The 16,937-nt window shown below is 33.1% G+C and overlaps 2 long non-coding RNA genes across 8 annotated transcripts in view; one reads left to right on the forward strand and one right to left on the reverse strand.

Moving 5' to 3' along the window:
* Positions 1–15,967, forward strand: part of LOC141454906 (uncharacterized) — a 92,182-nt gene extending 76,215 nt beyond the window's left edge. For 2 of the 5 annotated variants that reach the window (XR_012459029.1, XR_012459031.1), the window contains 2 exons: positions 13,969–14,187; positions 14,965–15,967. This is a non-coding gene — a long non-coding RNA (uncharacterized lncRNA). Of the gene's footprint in view, positions 1–11,814; positions 11,954–12,816; positions 13,400–13,968; positions 14,188–14,964 lie in introns of those variants that run through there. The other 3 variants (XR_012459028.1, XR_012459032.1, XR_012459030.1) reach the window with 3 other exon arrangements.
* LOC141454907 (uncharacterized) lies at positions 9,242–11,751 on the reverse strand. Of its 3 annotated transcripts, XR_012459035.1 has the most exons (5): positions 11,352–11,751; positions 10,992–11,104; positions 10,079–10,282; positions 9,590–9,964; positions 9,242–9,519 (listed from the first exon to the last, which is right to left on the reverse strand). It is a non-coding gene; the product is annotated as an uncharacterized lncRNA (long non-coding RNA). The 3 variants fall into 3 exon arrangements; XR_012459034.1 differs by having other exon boundaries at positions 10,079–10,315; positions 10,992–11,749; XR_012459033.1 differs by having other exon boundaries at positions 10,992–11,747.
* Positions 15,968–16,937: the final 970 nt, after the last annotated feature.

The raw sequence follows: 16,937 nt of genomic DNA on the forward strand, positions 1-16,937 counted from the left end.
CAAATTGCAGGTGTTTAAGAAGATTGCAGCAAAGCAGATTCTTTTACTTTCTCTTACTGTAATTAGTAAAGGAAGTTTTGTAATCGTGGAGATTCTACCATTTTGCGCTTTCACCGGAAATACCCGTTTTAAGTGATCACTGAGTTTGAAAAAATGATTTTTACTAATCGATAACTTTTATTTTCCCAGAAAAATTCGATTAGTTGGGCTTCTTCCCTCTAAAGTGCCATTTTTGGGGGGTTTTGTGCTTTCTTGAAACCTACTTAATTTTTTTTTTTAAACATCGCATGTGAGACTAAATTTCCAAATTTGAAGTAAATCGGCTGGCTGGAGGTGCCACATTACTGAAAAGATGATTTAGTATTTTAAGATTTCCCCCGGAAACGGCTACGGCGATTTCCTTTAGTGATTTCAAACGTATATCGTCGGAGCTATTTCCGGTATTTGTCCGGAAAACTCTATAGGGTAGTTTTGAGAGGAAGGGGTGGATAGATTCTCTCAAAAGTACCCTATTTCTGAATGTCCAATTTATTTTAGGCTCAAATGTATTGTTAAAAATTGAGTTTTGGTGAAAAGTTCGCTACCGGAAATAATTTTTTACGAGTCAAATTTCCGAGTTTTGAAGGCTATTGATGAGTTCGAAACCTTGAGAGGAAGTCGTGTGAGTTTGCAAAGCAGATATTTTTTAAATTGTTCACGTTTATAGGCTAGAGGCACAATACTTTGTAGGTAATCGGTCCTTATCACAGACGAGCTGACGGTTATTCCCAAGGGATACCACTGCTGCCTATAGCCTCTGCAGTTTATTTGCTATAGAAGTAGTTTCTTAAGACCATCATGCAACATACCCATAAAATTCCATTAGCCTTCTTCTAGTCAAGGCAATAATTGGTATACACCTTTTCATAGTTTCGGCAGTATCTCGGCTGCAGCTGTTGCCTTGGATTACGCTGATCTAAGGCTGGAATTAATGTATTTTTAAGGCACAATATACTAAGAAAAATCTCTCTCTTACAAAGTTCATTTTTCTAGGGACAATTTTCATTTTCTAAGCCAAATTTTTCCCTTTCTCTAGAAAAAATAAACGCAAAACTGCTAGTAGGAAAAACATGTTGGTCTTACGAAAGAGATAGCCCCGCCCTTCTTAAGATCTGCAAAAGATTTGAATCAATAAGCAATAAAATCATACAAAAATTCAATGTATCACCCAAGTTAGTAATAAAGTATACAGAGCTAAGTGGTATTCGTCCCTGAAGTACACCACACGAATCAATTTTGTCATCTAAAAAGCTTTAAACATAATTCTACTAAATCGTTAACAATTCAGATTCATTTTCAAAATTAGCCAATAAATATTAAATAGACGAAATACGACTTTGACAACTGGAGAAAAATTTCACGTTCACAGGAAAATTTTAAAAGGAAAAACCACAATATACGAGTATATAACTTTTCCATCTCCATAAATATGTTTAAAAAGATAAAAAAGATAAATTTAACAATGAAATAAACGTAAAGTTATTTATTATAGTTATTGAAATTAATTTACTAGCCAATGATGACACAATTATTACGAGTATTACCTTATAAGAAGTAATAATAAAAAAAAAATTTATGTTAAAGGTTAAAAGAAAGGCGGATTTCTAAGAAAATATATATCATTTGCACAGCCTTCCAAATAGAACAGGTTGCAACAAATATTATATAAATACAGAAAAATAAATTAAATAAATAAATTAATGGCGCCGTTGGAAAATCTTCCATTTATTTATTTTTTTTTATTTAAAGTAATTAATCTTAGAAGTACTGATGATACCAAGAGATTTATTTAACCTGAGTAATTGACTTTCAATTTCAAAATTATAATTAATATCCCTACGTAAAAAATTATTAAATATTAATAATTATAATTTAAAAATAAATAAGAAAAGATGAAAAATGAGTACTTGGTAGGAAAATATTAAAAAATATGAAAGAATCTATTCTAATAAGGAAGAGGAAGAATGACGTCAGTTTGCGCTAAGTTCATCAACTAAAGTTAATTGTAAAACTTAGCTAATTAAGTACTATCTGATTGATAAATCACTGCACATCAACTTCATGGCCACTTAACAGCGCAAATTTGAGATCCTCTTGTAGATGGCAACAAAAAAAAAATATCTTCTACACTGAACACGACTTTTATAACTATGTGTATGGAAAATGGCGCTATAACCCAGTGTTTCGGTTTTTGGGCTTCTGTACAACGCCTGGTTTTGGATATAAGTGGCTTTAGAAGAGAAATCAAAACGTGAATAGCGTTAGTTGAAACAAGAGAACTGTCCCCTTTGTCTATGTTCTCGGGCGGTTATAGGCTAGACCCGCAAAGCTAAGATGTATTGCGGTAATAGTTTATATTCCCAATGGTTAATTTGAGAAATTTATAGTAAAGTATGTTAGGCTGTTATAGGCTAGACCCGCAAAGCTAAGATGTATTGCGTTACTAGTCTATAATCCCAATGGTTAATATCAGAAATTTATAGTAAAGTATGTTAAGGCGGTTATAGGCTACACCCGCAAAGCTAAGATGTATTGCGTTACTAGTCTATATTCCCAATGGTTAATATCAGAAATTTATAGTAAAGTATGTTAGGCGGTTATAGGCTAGACCCGCAAAGCTAAGATGTATTGCGGAACTAGTCTATATTCCCAATGGTTAATATCAGAAATTTATAGTAAAGTATGTTAGGCGGTTATAGGCTAGACCCGCAAAGCTAAGATGTATTGCGGTACTAATGTATATTCCCAATGGTTAATATGAGAAATTTATAGTAAAGTATGTTAGGCGGTTATAGACTAGACCCGCAAAGCTAAGATGTATTGCGGTAATAGTCTATATTCCCAATGGTTAATATGAGAAATTTATAGTAAAGTATGTTAGGCGGTTATAGACTAGACCCGCAAAGCTAAGATGTATTGCGGTAATAGTCTATATTCCCAATGGTTAATATGAGAAATTTATAGTAAAGTATGTTAGGCGGTTATAGACTAGACCCGCAAAGCTAAGATGTATTGCGGTAATAGTCTATATTCCCAAAGGTTAATATGAGAAATTTATAGTAAAGTATGTTAGGCGGTTATAGACTAGACCCGCAAAGCTAAGATGTATTGCGGTAATAGTCTATATTCCCAATGGTTAATATGAGAAATTTATAGTAAAGTATGTTAGGCGGTTATAGGCTAGACCCGCAAAGCTAAGATGTATTGCCTATATTCCCAATGGTTAATGTGAGAAATTTATAATAAAGTATGTTTGCTAGTTGCCTCCGTTCACGTCACCTAATTGGTTGTTGGACTTAAAACCGGCCTAGAAAAATAGGTACTACTTTTTTACTTAACTAAAACTATGAATATAATAGTGGGAACCAACAGCAAGATCACCTGTCACGCTATCAAATCAAGTTACCTAATTCTTGTGTACCATTATGGGGGAGTTGAATGTGCTGCTGAATCGAAGTAAAACCGGAACTGGTACCCTCTTTACTCAATGGATTGTTCATTTCGTCCAAAATGCCTCCTGGGCTATTCTACAAACTATGGGTTTACACTATGGCTAACGTTATGAATATAGTGGCTTTAGTGAGACGTTTTGCAAACATTTTACAAGGTTATTCGCGAATGATCGATGTTCTTCATGATAGACAACTAAATTGATGTTTATATGTGAATCTTAACTAAATCATATAATTTGAATTGGAAATTCAAATCAGCATCAAAAAATTATAATAAAAGGAATTCGTGATTTTCTTTTTTTCTAGGGAAAACCCAAGGAATATAAAAAATATTTTTGTTTCTTCGTGAATATTTGGATAGATAATTTCCGGTGTGCATACTCAAACGCATTCCTGTCACTACAATGCTCGCCTGCTTACTCACAAATTTAATAAAATTCAGAATTTTAAAACATATTGAACTGTTAGTAACATTATCTAGGTTTTTTCCCAGGTGAAATTACAATTTTATGTGTTTACTTTTACGAAAATTAAATTAATTTTTCACAAATGTATTTATCTAATAAAATAAATAAAAATAATAAATAATAAATAAATAAAAGATGATAAAAATGAAGAATATTAGTCAAAAGAAGCGCCTTCTTATTTAGCTTGAATACGTTATTGACCATGACCTCATAACCACACAACGCCAATTAGCATTCTCTCCGTTTGGGTCGCTGGTGTTCGTACTGACCATTCTCACGACATCGTCCTCCAATAAAATAAACTATAAGTAGGATAACAAAATTAAGACTAATGCAACTTCTCTCTGACCACCTGTTCTTTACATCTCTTATTCCTCGAAAGTAAAAACCATAGTAGTGTGAGACGAAAACGAAGTTAAACTCTCTACACCTAAGTTATTAATAAACCTCTGATGATGGATGGAATTTCGGAAAGGGATGCACCAAAAAAAAAGACGCATCAGTTCGTTAAGTAAAGTATGTTTGTTAATCGCCACGATAACCGAGTGGTTATAGAATAGACCCGCAAAGCTAAGATGTATTGCGGCACTAGTCTATATTCCCAATGGTTAATATGAGAAATTGATAGTAAAGTATGTTAGGTGGTAATAGGCTAGACCCGCAAAGCTAAGATGTATTGCGGTACTAGTCTATATTCCCAATAGTTAATATGAGAAATTTATAGTAAAGTATGTTAGGCGGTTATAGTCTAGACCCGCAGAGCTAAGATGTAATGCGGTACTAGTCTATGCTCCTAATCATATACCATAAAAGTTCAGGAAGTGATCTTTTTCATATATCCAATTTCAGAGATGGACTTGCCATCACTGTAAATAAAATCTCCACCCCTTCTTCCGATCCAGCCAAATCTATTGCTACTTCTCATCGTTGTAACAATTTGTTTAAACAACTAATAAATATCACAAAATTTATAGACAGCATTTATCGCCTTTCAGAAAAATTGTTGGTCGTTGAATTTTTTTCTTAATCTACCCATCAAACTTGTTTTATATTTTTAGGATATTATGTCAGAAGTTAGGGAATCGATGCAAACATCCCAGTTTACGTCATAGCACGTCGTTGATGTACATACACAAAAAAGTATTAAAAAAAATACATTTTCTTTGGAAATAATATGATCTTAGCCGATTAGATAAGAAAATATTCAATTACCTATTTCTTTTTCTTTTGTGAAATACGAAAGTAAAACAAAGAAATATTTAAATGTATGTAATCATCTGCTTTAAATTCCAAAAGAGATAATAAAAGAGTTCAAACAACTGCAGACTAAATACTAGATGGAGTTTCTAGATTATTTCTAGCAGCTGTGGAGTATGTACGCAATAATGGCGGTTTCCAAATAACATTGGTGCCCGCCCCTCTTTCGCCTCCGAATTGCACTATACTTATTAATAATTGATCAAATTGTTTGATTTCAATTTTGAGCCGAAAGTCTACTGGACTTGCCCAGCATCTCAAAAAAAGAAAAAAAATATGGACCAATTCTTTATTGCACAGTTTTTGCTAACTGATTTTTTTTATTTTCTATTATTACCAAACTATGGCCGTGTAGCAATTGATATTGGCTACAAAATTAATTTTCATATTTTTCCCTAAACACGATTAACAATCAAGAATTATTGCCAATTTGTAATCGATTCATCAAATTATTGCTATCACCCAAAAATGGTATCAAATGAATAGTTACCAATAAAAGATTTGCTAGGTCTCCTCCTCACAAAGCTGTGCTTTGTTACATTAAGAGCTGGAGGCAAACCACGGATTGCTATTTTAGATTATCAGAGGATAGGATTGCTGCTAAATACAGCTTTAACAAGTCCTTTAAAGTCCTTAAACCGGATTAAGGGCTAAGGAACGTAAGAAAAAGCCGGTTAAGGAATTCAATCAAAAAAAAAAGAAGTAGTAGTAAGGACCTAATGGATAAATTATGTTAATTTTACATAACAATAATAACACCCCAATATGTTAACAAAATAGCAGAGAAAAGTTAAAAAAGCACTCCCTACTACAATTGCCGATTTGAAACAAAGTTCCAGTGAGATGTATTTGGTAATTAACTGATAGAACCCACTTGCTAGCAGTCAATCAGCTGGTTTTAAAGGTTATGAACTAAGAACTGGTGAACTTTAACCCCTTCTTTAACTAAAACTTTAAAGTAGTTAAATAAAAAGTAGTAATATATTTAAAAATATAAGTAATAAATTTACACATCCCAGTTCTCTACTTACCTAATTTTTTTAAAAGAAATTTTCAGCTAATTTTTACGTAACTTTAATGGTAACTGTACAAGAAATGCCAAATATGGTGTTTAAAAAATAGATTATTCCATTAATATAAAATAGTTACAGATTATTTGTTTAAAAAAAAATAAAAAGTTTTAATACTAGATGTGAACATCTTAGATCTTAAATTGAAACTATTTCATAATATAAGATGCGCTAATATCTGCATAACCTCCATATATAGAGTGAAAGTGTCTTATTTTCAGATAAATTGTCTTCATGTAGGTAGGTCTATGAACTTTTTTATTTTTTTTAATGTAGTTGAGAAGGAAATATATTTTCATTTATTAATTAGCATTTTAAAAACTGTACGTACTTCCGCCAAGGGATAAGTAGGCTAGAAGATCATTACTTCAGACCTTGGTATCTTTCCGAGTAACCTAACCTAACCTAACCTAACCTAACCTAACCTAACCAAACCAAGCCAAACCTAACCACACTGAAACTTAGTGCACTCTCGAATTCTCAGATCGTTAAAATTTCAGCAATTTGGTATAATATTTAGTACTAAATTGTTTCCTGTCATGTTAATTCTAATTGGAATTTATTTAATTTTCATTTTTAGTCGATATTTTAACATGAAACAATCTTTTTTTGCAATTGTTTGCCAATGTTACCATAGTAACCATTATTTCAGGTTATGTTTGTATAACCAGGAAAGTGAGCTGTAAAGCAGCTGCTGGATTCGAACCTGCGACCTCTTCGTTGGAATCCAGAAACCTCTTAGCCTAAACCCTTTATGTTGATGCTTAAACAAGATAAGATAAAAGATGCCCTGCAAAATGGAATGGTTTATTCTTAACCGTTCGAAGAGAAACGTGTTAAATCCATGAAATGGCAATTTTTATATTGATTAAACGTCAACAATTGTAGCCAGTCTTGTACGTCACAATCATTCCTGTTGAATCCTGTACTTTCCGTCTAAGGACATAATTTAAACAAATATGACTCTCATTTTTTACGAATAGTAAAATATTTCAGACACAAATAAGGTGTTAGAAAGGAATTAATACAAGGGGAAACCAATTAAGGAACATTAAAGGTACAGACATGTTACAAGGAATCGTTCAAGATAAAAGATTATGCCAGTTAAAATGATCTTTAATTATCTATCTTGTTATTAAGATGAATAAGAAAAAAAAATGACCAAGAAATAAGATGATTACACAGGTTATGTATCCGGGTTCAGGGCTTCACTTTGTGAAACACCTGTCATTTTAGAAGCTTCAACCTTTAATCGAAATAATCTAATTTCAGAATGTGTAATGTAAATGTTAAAAATAATCCTCGAACATCATAATTTTATTTCAATTATGATAATTGTTATAATTTACTCAGAACAAAAAAGTCGAAATACCCCTAGTGACGTAACACGTGGTGAATTTGAACGGAAAACAACTTTTCAAGATGGCTGTTGTTATTTACGCTTACTGCAATATTAGTTAAATTCTTTTTTCACAGAAAATGCTATTAGTGGCACTTTTAGGCGTGAGGAATGAGGCACTTTTAGGCGTGAGGGATGAGGCACTTTTAGGCGTGAGGGATGAGGCACTTCTAGGATTCCTACTAAAGTGCCGTTCCAATGAAGTGAGCACACCTATCAATTATTAAAATTGCGTGATTAGGAGTAAATATGGATCCAGATTTCCATATTTAAAGGAAATTTAATAATGGATATTCACACCAGATTTCTTAAATAATAATCTCTTTTGCTTTTTCTTCAACTGGCTGTCGCTACGATCCTGAAAGGATTTCAGCCTCTTCAAAGATCTGTGGCCATTCATCACTTTCTCCATTTTCTCACTCACATCCTCCACTTTGTCAACTATCCTCTACTTTGTCATCACGCCAAACAGGATCTTCCCCGTTTCCTAGCTCAACCAGTACTTCCATACATCCTGCAACTGGAGAATCTCTCTGCCTTTATCTTGTTCCACAAATCCACCACCGCCTAATAGGTTTACTTTTTTTTTCTTTAATGCATGTAAGGGATGTCCTCTTCATCGAACTATCGCCTCAGGTGTTTTAAATGACAATCCTCATTTAAAAGTTAAAAGAACTGCCCATTATTACAGGAGGGCTTTACGTCCAATTACCAAATTAGGTGTCGTGGACGGAGGCGGCTAGCAAACATACTTTACTATAAATTTCTCATTTTAACCATTGGGAATATAGACTAGTACCGCAATACATCTTAGCATTGCGGGTCTAGTCTATAACCGCCTAACATACTTTACTATAAATTTCTCATATTAACCATTGGGAATATAGACTAGTACCGCAATACATCTTAGCTTTGCGGGTCTAGTCTCTAACCGCCTAACATACTTTACTGTAAATTTCTCATATTAACCATTGGGAATATAGACTAGTACCGCAATACATCTTAGCTTTGCGGGTCTAGCCTATAACCGCCTAACATACTTTATTATAAATTTCTAATATTCACCATTGGGAATATAGACTAGTACCGCAATACATATTAGCTTTGCGGGTCTAGCCTATAACCGCTCAGCTACCGTGGCGCCTCCACCCTCATTTAGTGAACCATAAATTTCTCATAAGCCCTTCCATATCCCTTTTAATTTTAGCTTCTTTTGTCATGACTCGATGGAATGTGAAAAGAAAAAACATTGCTCTCGATATCCATCTTGTAGCAGCCATTTGTGGCGGGGAGTCACGATCCTAAGGGATTTACCAGTTCAGTATTTAAGTAGCACCTCTCTCTGACAAAAAACATTGTTTAACTATACGTCAACAAAAAAGTCAGTAGACACCCTAGGGTGATATTACCGAGAAGAAAAAGCGAGCTGGGTTAACTCTGAAGTTCTTTTACATCCTTTTTTATTTATTCTCTAGCACATCATCACTCATCGCACAACTTTGTAGGTTAGGCTGAAGTCCGTATTTCACAATGAGAAGGTTATAGTAATGCTACCTATTATTACTCATGCTCATAATGTTTATTTCATATGCAAATCATTTGGGAACTCTTTAATTCTTGCAAAAAATAAAAATAAATGAATAAAATAAATATGTTGCTTTATCCTCATTGTTCATTTTTGGATATTTTACATATATAGTTGAAAAAAAAAGTTATCTTTCAAATTATTCCTCCACTGCACGCATGACCAAACTCTTTATTATGGAGATGCTGTATTCTTTTAGATTTACAATATATCAGCTGACCATCTAAAGATTCCTATTGTTTCTTATTTCCTAGAAAAAAACATTCTATTGGTTATTATTACTCGGATAACCTTGTTTTATTCTTTCAATATATAGGTACCTTCAATGTGCGATAATTTTTCTTCTTGTTTCCGTCAGAGATCAGGCTTTGATGGGAAAAAGAGGAAATACTTTTTAATTTAAAAGATTCTGCGATCTTTCCTGCCATAATTCCTGCTTCCTCTTAACTTCTCTCGATTGATTGTCAAGTTTTATAGAGGCTGTCACACTTTACTCACCATAAAATTGCACTTCTGATATTGATGTCTTAAGTTCTTCCGGTCTAGTCCATGTTGTGGCACCCAATCGACTTTCACAACTTACTGTGGTTTTATTTTTTGTTCAACAATTTCCTTAGTAACACTTTTTTCCAGACTCAGGAGACCTTAAAAACAGGTATTTCCGGTGTCCATTCGAAACTCTATCAAGATCATTGCTAACAAGAAAAAAAAAAAAAAAAAACATCAAATCACCATATTACGCGAAATATTCTGAGGAAAAATTTAATTTTATGCACAAATAACATTTGAAAATCGTGATTGGCGGATACCTTTGATTTTATCCGTCGTAGTGCGCATGTCTATTTGTTTCCTGGATCGTTTTCACACTTTCATGCATCATCAGAGTTGAATTAATCATTTTATTGTAGATTTTTTTCGATTTCCGTTAAGTTTCCTTCTCAGCACTCAGCAATCAACAAGTGTAGGGCCATAAAAGTGAAGTCAAAAATCTCTCTGCACTCATCTAATCAAATCTACCACAGATGGTGAATGAAAATCAGGAAAACCTTTCAGGGATACCAATAAAACATGCGATAGTAAGTTGGATAATATCAAAAATACAAATAAAATTTATAGGCAAATAATAAATAACTAAAATTATAACGAAAACATCCAAAAATGATTATTAAGTACGTGTTCCAACTAAACACAGAACTAAAATAAATGAAATTCGTGCCAATAAAAAATAGTGTTTCATAGACAGTTTGACCCAATCGACCTTTTACTAGTGCCTAATTCATAACTGAACGATCTTAAAAGTATTATTCACACCATTCACAAAGTATAGTTTATAACTTTTTCTTTTTGAAAGATTTTATTCAAGGCATTTGTTTTTTTTTTTAATTTAATTTTTTTTACTTCCTTTTACAATTACACTGAGGTAAGAAACGTGTTGCTATTGTGGTAAATTTGGAAAATGAATTTTTTCCCCCGGAAATAACAGTTTTGTTACCTCTTGAATCCAAAGTTTTTTAAAAAAAATTTTATAATAATATTTAGATTAAGTTCTACTACCGGAACCGATAGTGAGTTTTCTTAGTAAACTTTTGGTTGCTTTTGCCCTGCGTTCGACGTGTATACTCGTCACTGTCTGATTTTAATTCCGCACACTGTGTGGGAGGGTTTTTTTAAAAACTAAATTCCACGCTTAAACTGGTTAAGGTTTTACTGCTAATAAATTACCTGTCAGGACATATTAAAGACAGGACACATCCTGCTCCACCTTTTAGCCATTTTTGCGAGCACTGCACTCTGCAGTTGTTTACTACTGACCAACTTGCACAATCGACGTTAACCTTCAAACAAATCACTGGTGAGAATTAATCAACAATCAAATCATCCGAAAGTATCATTTGCATATGTTCACAATCCCACGAGTTACTTTTTTTCTCCAAATAAATACATTGCTAATGTTATTTACTTAGGAAAAAGATAACCAAACATTTATTTAACCTTTTTGTTTACTGTTAATTCATTTTATTTATATTATTTAAACACATTTTTTTTTTTTCGTCAAGGTAAATGTAGACCATTAATCTTCACCTGTGTTTAGTACCGTAAAGTGTTGGCTAAGTGAGAGACATTATGGAACACAAATCACGTTCTTTAAAATTCCAAGGTGAAGTTTGTTTTTGTGATTATAGAGACAATCTATTTGTTTACTTTTTCTTATCATTTCTGCAAAAGTGGCAAATTTTCGAATTCTGAAGTACACGTAAAATTTGATTTTCCGAATTTGAGTAATATCACTGCCGGGGGGACATTCTTTCTCTTGAAATGCAAGGCTTGTTGACAAGTCATGCACCAGAAATAACGAAAGTAATTTAGTTAATATACAAACGTACACTGATTTACTTGTTGAACTGTCCCCACTTTAACTATTTGATTTTTTTTTTGATGTGGATTCAGAAAAAGAAACACAGGTCGTACCCACTGTAGATCTGATTTTAATGCGCAGGCTTCAACGTCCATAGTTTACTGCTTTTGAAGGTTACTCTCTGTTATACTTACAAGCAGGTTATTGTTCAAACGATTTTTACCGTATCCTCCTTGAGGTTATTTATTTAGTTTTAAGTTATTAAGATTATTTCTTTAATTAATTGAGATTCGGTGCTGTGGCATATCATTTTTAATACATAACTTATGTAAGTATATATATTTTTGTCCATAATCCTACGATTGTTGGCGTTGAATTGACAGTGCTATGTAGCGGGATTTGCTATGCTACATATACGCTTTTTTTTTCTGTTATTCATGTTCTATTTTCCAAACGCTATGAAATCTGCCCAATGTAACAAACTATGCAGTCATCGTAAAATTATCTAATCGGTGTATTTCGCTGAGTAGGGTCCTATTTCTGGGTACTCCATTATATAGGGCATGAAATTCCAAAAAAAAACTGAACACAAATTTTCGCAATCCACTATTAAAGGTCAAAAACCACTAATCCAGGACATCCTAGACCCTTAAATAATGTAAAATTGTTACATTTCATCAATAAAAAAACTCTTTTTTTTGCCCTCATTACTATTACAATTATTGAGGCAATAAAGTGATATTAATATAATGAACTTTACATTATCAGAATTATGTCTAATTATACTTTTTACACTAAGTGTTGCAATCAATTATGACCCTCAGAATGTGCCAGAGGCCTCATCATAGGAGGTGTCTTAACTCAATTTACATAGTTCAAATGTTAAATATTTTACGCTCGTTCATATACGGTCAAGTATAGTGTTTCGATAGTTCTCCTATTTACTTTGAACTGTGACTAATAGTATTTTCCTATCTGCCTAACCGTGTGCATCATTTGACATGCAATTTATTTTTTTACGCTTTATTAGTATTTTATTATAATTGAAAATATTATTCACTTCAATAACTATTGTTATTATTTATAATTATTTTTTAGTATTTATGACTTTTAGATAATATTTTATTTACTATTAATGTTATTTTATTTAGTTTTTCTAAAAGAGATTTTAAGTATATTTTGATTCTTTAGACTCTTTAGTTCAATTGCCAAGGAAAAGCAAAAATACAAGCCGGACTACCGAGGAATGACGAGTGTATCATGCATAACCCTGAGGAATTTAAACGTTTGAACCCTTGACAATGATTGACGAAAACTTACTATCGGTTTCGGTATGCATTGCTCTAGTTGCTTTTACAAGGAAGAAAAGAGCTTGGAATTCTGTGTGCAAAATGAAATCATGCTCGTACTGTGAGGTCTGAGCCTCTATCTAAAAGGTAAAAACGGCATTGCACAAGGGTTGAGAGCTTCTATTTGTGTGCGTAATTCCCCAATCTCTAATGCGGAGACCAAACATGTACCAACCACTTATCATTTGGCTGACTCCCACAGCAGTTCTATTGGGTAAGATAAAGGGAAACATCCCACCAAATAGTATTCTTATTGTATTTTATTAAAATTTCGAGTTTTTATTGCTAATGACAATTTTATATTTTTCACAACGAGTATACACGTCGAACGCACCGTAATAGAGATTTGGTTTGTGTATACACGTCAAACACCCTTAACTGGTTAATAGGAAATCCAATGTGAATTACATGCATGACAAATAAAGGTAAGTACATAATCATGAGTAGATTTCTCTTGCAGAGAAAAGCGTTGCAACCATTTTCGAGAAAATATATTTAAAAAGTGAAAAATCCGATCAGATCATTTGTACTTTGGGCTCAAAAAATATTGACCAAACCTTACTGTCCAGTTCTCTGGAGCCATCTATGTAAGTACCTGGGTACTTGAGCTTTTAGTAATTTTTCGTTTTTTGAGATGAGAAATTTTCGTACAGATGGTTGCTTAAAACATGGAAATCTCTGTTATAAAACTCCATACTATGGGGTGCGAGGAATATCGAGTACTCCACCCCAACATTAGTTAGTTAGGTTAGAAGAAAATAGGAGTTAGGCCAACCGTTAGGTTTGTATCGATCAGATTGACTAGGTGTAGGTTAGGCTGTGTAGTAAAGTGTCTATTCTACAGTATAGTTTAGGTGCAAAGGACCCTTGTTGTTGCGCACTTTACAAAACCCCAAAACAAACAAACAAAACTCCATACACCAAATAACACCATACACTGTGCACATTGATAGTTATTTCTGTTTCTAAAAATCTTCTTTTTTCTCGTTCGCAGGAAGCTGTTGCATAAAATATGGTTCGGCTGAGAACTCATTTGGAAAATTCTACTCGATCGCTATACTTTTCCTTAACTGGAGCAAGAAAAGAAAGAAGAAAAACCAACCAGTCCGCAAAAGCTTGTGAAAACATAAAGAGGATTAACCCACAATAACACTAACTACGCCTTAAGTAGCTATTTTATCCAGAACTGTTAAGCAATTCATTAACTATACATGTATGTATATTTATGTAAAGTAAAAAAAAAAAAAAATATACATTAGTTTTAAAATTACAACAAAAGGTCAAAAGCTATTGGCTGTTGTGTGTGTTTTTGTGCCTAGTGTATTAAATTTGGAGAAACAGCCAATGGCTATTTTACCCAATTACATGTTGAATTCTATTTGGATTTCAATTAGTAGTTAGGTCATTATCTAGTTTTATGGCGTTCAGCCAGCTGATACGTTTTCGTAACGGATTTAATGAAAACAGCTGAGAAGGTTACCATTTTGTTTTGTTAAAATAAAAAGAAGCAAATTGCTGGTGTAAGGTTAAAATTGCATTAAAAAGTAATGAAATTGATGAATCATACATACTTATTACTGTTACACAATTGCTGTCATATTAGTATTGTTCAGGTTAAAAATAACCAAATCAATAATAAGAATTATATAATGAAATATTGGCCAAACAATATTTAAATTAATTTTATTTTTTAATCGAATAAGGGATAAACTGAAAGCGAACAATGCGTTGTGTTACACCCACGGTATTTCGATAATATAGTCGGTCATAGAGCGAGAACAATAAGATTGCTGGGTGAAATATGGTCAGCTGTATTGTTTTTTTAAACAACTTTATCTCTCTATACCAGCTGTGTAATTATCACTGTTTAGGCGGGTGTAGGATATAATTTCGTTGGGAAAAAAAATCTATGCGCTACTTTATCTTATCGGTTATTAGTGAAGTCTGGAAGCAATAAATATTATCTCTAATCTGTACAAATTTTTTCCAGAATCTTATACTCTTGGTTTTCCACACGGGACTTAACGCCACAACTACTGAAGTAGTGAGTGTGAACTTTGGAGAGGATACTCATGCTGGAAACATTTTACAAATAAATAAGCAAGTAGCTTAAGAACACTGGGCTCGAATTGAGAAATCTACTTACCAGTCTGAACTCACAACAACACGCTAAAAGCATTACTAGAGTAAGTCTACTAGGGCCATGTCATGTATGGACCGATTTTTCACTTCGTGGAAAATAAAAATTAACCCCTTAAAAACAGAGGCTATTCTTTTTACTAAGCGCAGGCAGATCTTGTATCGACATGTCCACTTCAGGGGACGAATTGTGCCGTGGGCTGCCACTATCAAGTATCTTGGGGGTATTACTGGATCGTGGGCTGATTTTTTACCCCCCACATAAAGGATAGAGTCAATAAAGGGTAAGGCAGCCATTTGAGTGTTATTCCCGCTGTTCTGCGGGGACTCTAAACTGTCCCTAAGAGAATAAACTCCTGTACAAGGTAGTGGTCAGGCCTATGCTACTTTATGCTTGTCCCTCCTGGAGTCTGACATGTCGATCCAATATCGCCTCGCTGCAGATCATCCAAAATAAATTCCTCAGGCTTGTGACAACTTCCGCCCGCTACAGACCATATTATAGACTTACACTCTAACACCAACATGGACTATGTAGAACGCTACATCAAGTACCTCGCTACTGGTTTCCTCAGTAAGTGTGAATCAACTATCACCTCTGCAGACTATTAGAGGACTATAGTTTGGACACGTTGCACAGACACAGGAGAGTTAGGGATTCCCTGAAGTGAAACTTTCCTTGGAGGCTGAGGGTTTTTCATTGTTTTTCCCCTCATTACTTACTTTTATACTTTAGTAACAATTTATGTAATTAGCTGGAGGTTATAGTATTTATACTGGAACTCCATATGTACATATATACCTTAAAATGTTAAATATATGCCTTAAAATGTTAAATATATACCTTAAAATGTTGAATAAAGTTTATTCTAGAGTAAGGATTTCCTGTGATAAGTTCCGGTGGATTTCACAAATATATTGATTATATCCAACTTGGTATTTCAGCTGATGTATTTTAACTGTAGAATCTTTTTATTTCACTAGCTATTTGGTCTAGAACAACCGTGTACAATTTGTGGCGTACCTGTATTTGGATTATCGATGCTGTGATATTCACAGGCATCTCTCATATTCCTAATTGAAGAGATTCCTTGCTAGGTTTTTTGTTTTCAAAAATTCAGCACTTCATAATCGGGCTCATACCAATCCTTTTTTTTCGTAAAGTTTGTGAAAAAGAAGAGACTATCCTGATTGAGCTCTGATTTCAAGGGATATGAAAAGATGTGTGAATGAAATTGGTTCAGCCTTGTTATTCAAAAAAAAGTTTTAATTATTTTTTCCTGTTCAGGTTACTCTTGAAACTAGTACTTCCGGACAAAAAACTCATTTTCAAACATTTGATACAATTAAATACTTCCCTTTTATTAATAAAATCTGATCTTCATTTCATGAATTGCACTTTAAAAAGTTGTAAATAGATATTTATAGAAATATTTAAAATTATTAATAGAAATTATCCAAAAGAATGTTAAATAAGCGAAACTTATAATAATAAAGGTGAACTTCATTCAAAAAATCTCAAAATATAATCTTCAGTATAACGAAAAACTTCCAGCATTCTTCATATAGCCAACCAACCAAATTAGTTCAGTAATTGGCCACCAGATAGAAGCATCGACCGTTCAAAGTAAAACCAATTGCTTCCATTCAAACATTTCAGTGACTAATACATCAAATTTGCCCACATAATCTTGTTATTCCCAATCGATATTTCTGTATACAATTTAGTTTCATTTACTTTTTTTAAAATTTAACATTTCTACTCAAATCGAGTTGTTTCCTCATATTTTAAAACTAAGCTGACCATAAACATGGACCCTTGGA

The sequence above is a fragment of the Rhodnius prolixus genome, unplaced genomic scaffold (genome assembly GCF_049639745.1).
Source record: "Rhodnius prolixus isolate KJV_2025 unplaced genomic scaffold, Rpr scaffold_15, whole genome shotgun sequence".
Taxonomy (NCBI): Eukaryota; Metazoa; Arthropoda; class Insecta; order Hemiptera; family Reduviidae; genus Rhodnius; species Rhodnius prolixus.